The 4,580-nt window shown below is 45.7% G+C and overlaps 1 long non-coding RNA gene across 1 annotated transcript; it reads left to right on the forward strand.

Moving 5' to 3' along the window:
- The first annotated feature begins 761 nt into the window (after positions 1-761).
- LOC144334550 (uncharacterized) lies at positions 762-4,288 on the forward strand. The gene is made up of 2 exons (XR_013404508.1): positions 762-843; positions 3,500-4,288. It is a non-coding gene; the product is annotated as an uncharacterized LOC144334550 (long non-coding RNA).
- Positions 4,289-4,580: the final 292 nt, after the last annotated feature.

A 4,580-nucleotide genomic window follows, 5' to 3' on the forward strand; every position in this document is an offset into this window, starting at 1 on the left:
CACCGATAAGCTCTGCTAATCAGAGGACTAGCGTCTCCAGGCCAGTGACAATCTTTTCATTTACAGTTTTCTTCCAACGAGAGAAATGGGGCTGGATTGTAGAATCCTGTAATTGAGAAGGAATGTCTACAAAAAGTCGTTTCATTTTGTTCTGTTGTCATTTTGTGATTGTACCAAATTCACTAAGAAATAGAATGATTAGAAATATGATTACAACTTTCAAAAAGGGACACTCTTTGATGTCTCTTAGTAAGGTGTTTCTAGTCTCTCAAGTCTTACAATCAGAAAGCTTTATGTTGTTTTGTTCTGTTTTCTTCCCAACATTAGACTCACGAGTCCCTCTTCTAATTTGTTCTTCCTTATTCCATCCGCTTATTTAGGAAAGTGATACATAGTACAAAATTACACGCAGGTCTTGTTTAGGGAATAAGTTTTATGTAATCAAAGATATCCAGCAGTTTTACTGTAACCTTTTTTTCAACATAGAATTTCATTCGTCAAACCTTCCAGGGATAAGACAATGAGGCAGAAAGGTTGTCCTATTATTCTTAACACATGTTTGTACCTATAAACTTAGGATTAAACTTGTCCTTACTTGTCATCAAACTAGAAGCCTAAATGTCAAGTAAAATTGAGTTATCTCAAATACGCCAGCCATTACAGAATATGGTTATTAGTCTGGGTCAAGGCTGTGTCATGTCTTCTAAAATCATGCCGCTAGAGGGAGTAAAACCCAGCAGTCTGCAAACCATCCTGGGCCAAAAGAGCAAGGTTGTCTGTTTCACCTTTCTCTTTAAACAAATGATCCTCAGCTTGGTTGCCCCAGAAAAACACCAGCATCTGGTGAGTGGTGTTTATTCTGAGGTTACTCTTTCTAAAAATAGTTTTCTGAAAACTCTCCCTGGTGGGCTGGGAAGCACACAGGCGGAGTGGCGAGTCAGTGAGTGGGAGGCCGTCTTGCAGTGGGGGCACCTTAGAGGCTGGCTGTGTGGGCCAAGAATGCACTCGAAGAGCAGGAACAGGGTTTACAAGGGAGGCTGCCGGTGTCCACGAGAACGTGGCAGGCCAGACACACCCATCCCTGGAAAAGCAGAAGGTCGGCTAGGAGTTACAAACATCCCTGCTGAGCCCCAGATGTGAGGAGCAACAGGGCAGGAGGGAGGCCCCTATCTTGAAGCTGTTGGGCACCTACGCAGGTGGCACAGGGAGGGGCAGGGTGTTGGCTCCGAGTGAGAGATTTGCTTCAGCCAGATGGTGGCCGAGGAAGGAGGCCTCAGCAACCCCGTCTGGTCTTCCAGACACCACCACAGGAGTGTGTGTGTTGTGGGGGTCTGTCTGTCCATCCACAAGCACATGCCAGAAAGAAGAGGATGGAGGAGGTCAAGATTGTGGGGGTTTATCCTCATTGTCCTTTTCTAAGTTTCATCTTTGTCCATGCTTCTAATCACATGGAGACCATTACCACTGGAGGAGTCATTTTCATTTTTCTTTAGATTCCATTTTAAAATCCCCTAAAGACCTGAAGTAAAGAACGTCAGTAGTGGCATTTCTGTTCCTCTGAAGGGTATTTTAAACGGTAATTTTGGATAGCCCCAAACTGCACAAAGTAGGGAACTGCATGCCCTTCCTGCTCGGGGAGCCCAGCCCTGCCTCCAGCAGCTCCAGCTTCCTTTCCTCTCTATCATGGTGCTGCCTTATGATGAGCAAGAAGTTAGACCCGACTGGTCCTTGGTGAGCTGGGGCTTCTAAGAGAAGAGGGGCCGGCTCCCCCATGTGAATCCTGGATTATGGCACACAGGGAACGGGAGAAGCTGATGCACAAAACATGCCATACCCCGCTGCTTTCCTCTCACTCAGACCTCAAGTCAGGTCGGAAGCAGCTCTTCCAGACCTCCCCCAAGGCAAGTTGCGAGGATAAGGCTTTTATGTGTTTCCCTGATAAATGTATGGGAGAATACAGCCTCCTTGGATATTGGAGACGTCCCCTATCTGGAATTGCAGTGTTATTGCTGAAATGTGTAGTTTCTGAGCCTTTGTGTTAAGGCAGAAAAAATAGCAAACTTGGTATTGAAAGAATTCTGAGTTCTCATTCTTGCTCTGTTCACAGCAAACTCTGATTTCAGACAATTCATTGAACTCTTCCAGGCCTCAGTTTCTTTGTTTATAAAATAAAAATATTAGGCAAGACTTTCTGTGAGGGCCTTTCTGGTTCAAAATGTCCATGATATCTGTCTGGTGAATGTACATGGGGTTTTATTGTTGTTCGTTTTTTGTTTTTTCTTTAACTATGTCTAGCCTACTACCCCACCTAAAAGTCAATAGAGAGAGCTCTGGGGTAAAGTGCATGCCAACCTCAGAGTGCATAGCCATACTGTGTAGGAGGAAGCAAATTTAGAAGGAAACAGGCTTCATTTATTCTGCCTGATATGGTTATCTCTCTGAGACTTGTGCCCATGCAAGCGAGATGAGAGTGCGGAGGAAGGCGGGGGGACACACTGTCAAATGTCAAATGTTTAGCAAAGACTTTGAACGCTGACAATTGAGTCTTCCGGTAACTTTTGTCTCTACTTTTGCAAAAATGGAAGAGAGGGGGAAAGAAAAAGAGCGATAGGGAGAGATAGGGAGAGAGAGGACAGAAATGATTAAATATGAGACCATGGTCCTGTAGGTTTCTTGCAAAAATTAGGCAAATAATATCTAAATTACTCGCAAGGAATTTCAGCCTCATTTCTTTGGCTGACTTTCAGAAAATCCCTGATAATAGCTCTGAACTAACACTGAATTCCAGGCCATCATGATACTCTTCCCAGCACATAGACGTGGGGCCACCGTACCTGTCCATGTGCTGGGAAGAGGCACAAATGTCCAAACCTACTGAGAATCGTGCCAGTGTAGGATGAGAACACTCCTAAAGCCTCTGCCCTTGTGGGCCACATATCTGTTTGAGGAAAATAAAACATGTGCATACACTAATGAACAATAAAGTGGAACAGTGCAAGGTACGATACGGGGCAATGTTTTATAAAGGTCAAGTACACATAGGTAGGAAACGCACCTGGGAAGTCTCATGAGCAGGGTGGGAATTAAATGTTAGGGTGGGTGTGAGTTTATATATAATACAGAAGGGGTGTATTTTGAAGAAGAAATCATGAAAAAAAAATCACATTTAGTTGTCTGCCACTTCCTCATCTGCATGTTTTTCCAATCAAGGACATGAAATCTATCATTCTGTGCTTCACATCTCCACGTAGTAACTAGAAGACACAGAAAATTCTTATTCACTTTGAATTCTGATAATTTGGTGCAGGAAATGGGTGATGGCAAAACTGATTGTGTATGAAGAGCCCTCATTCTGTCGGTGAAGCCTGGGTATGCCCAACTACTAATAACAAGTGGCCAGGCAGCTATGACAGCCTTTCTTTGTGAATATAATGCTAAATGTATCTAAGCGAATTTAGGACCACCTGCTCTGAATTTTTTTTTAATCCTTCAAATACAGCATGGAGTTAGATGGCTTATCCATCAAGATTTCAATCTCAAAGGGCAATACTGTGTGGCAAAAGAAGAGTTGGCTCCTGGAGGACCTCTGGAGCCCCAGGCATGGAGCAGTGTTGGCATCAGAAAAGAGAGCCTGTCAGCAAAGGAGGCGCTGGAGGATTTCTGGAAGAAGGGGCCTCATTCGAGACCACCAAGGGACTGCTGACTGTTCTTGTTCATGACGCCTCTCTTCAAGGAAATTGACCCTCCCAGAGTGCCTGATGGAGGAAAAGGTTCTTAACCATTTCCTCTGGAAATCACCACTGAATGGATGCCAGACAATTCTAGAATTTCCACTCTCTGGCTTTTCGGGCCTCTTGGATGGGTGAGCAGTGATGTGCAGATCTGATGGGAAAAATGGCAGGGACCACAGCTACTCTCCTAAACCCTCATTCGTTGCCCACCAGACAATTCTCCTGTTTCCGATCCTGTAAGGTCACAAGGATTTCTCATTTTAGGTAGGCCAGAAAAGAAGCCACTGATGGAATGCTGCAAGCGGGGGTTTACCATGCAGTATGATTTCTGGGACCCCTTCTTCCCTGTTGAAAATATTTCACAGCCCCCCAGGACTTCCCCCAAAGGACCAGGGCAGAAACCAAAGAAAATGTGCTGTTCCAATTTTGTCCAGGCTGCCTGTGGAATGAGGAACCCATGAGAAAGTTATTGAGACGTCAGTTTTCTATTCCTCTCCTTATCTGGCCTCATTACCTCCCCAACCCCAGAGAGAAAAAATAAATAATTCGCAAACAAAGGACGAGGGTGTGGTGGATTGAGAGCAGGTTTGCTTGGCGACAGGAGGGCTCTGTAGAGGGGTCTCTTGGGAGGTGGGCAGGAGGGAGTGGCTGCTCCAGAGCCCACAGCTCCATCCAGAAAGGTGGAAGTAACACAGGCACCATGAAGGCTTCCGGAGACAGGGGATGAGCCCTCCCACCGCAAGGACCACAGAAGCCAGGGCTGGACTCCTGGCCGGGGAAACTCCAGTCCCATGGACTCTATCCCACTCCTTTGTCTCTTTCTCCCTCCTGCGCCTGCCCCGCCTGCCC

Source organism: Macaca mulatta, chromosome 14, assembly GCF_049350105.2.
Source record: "Macaca mulatta isolate MMU2019108-1 chromosome 14, T2T-MMU8v2.0, whole genome shotgun sequence".
NCBI lineage: Eukaryota > Metazoa > Chordata > Mammalia > Primates > Cercopithecidae > Macaca > Macaca mulatta.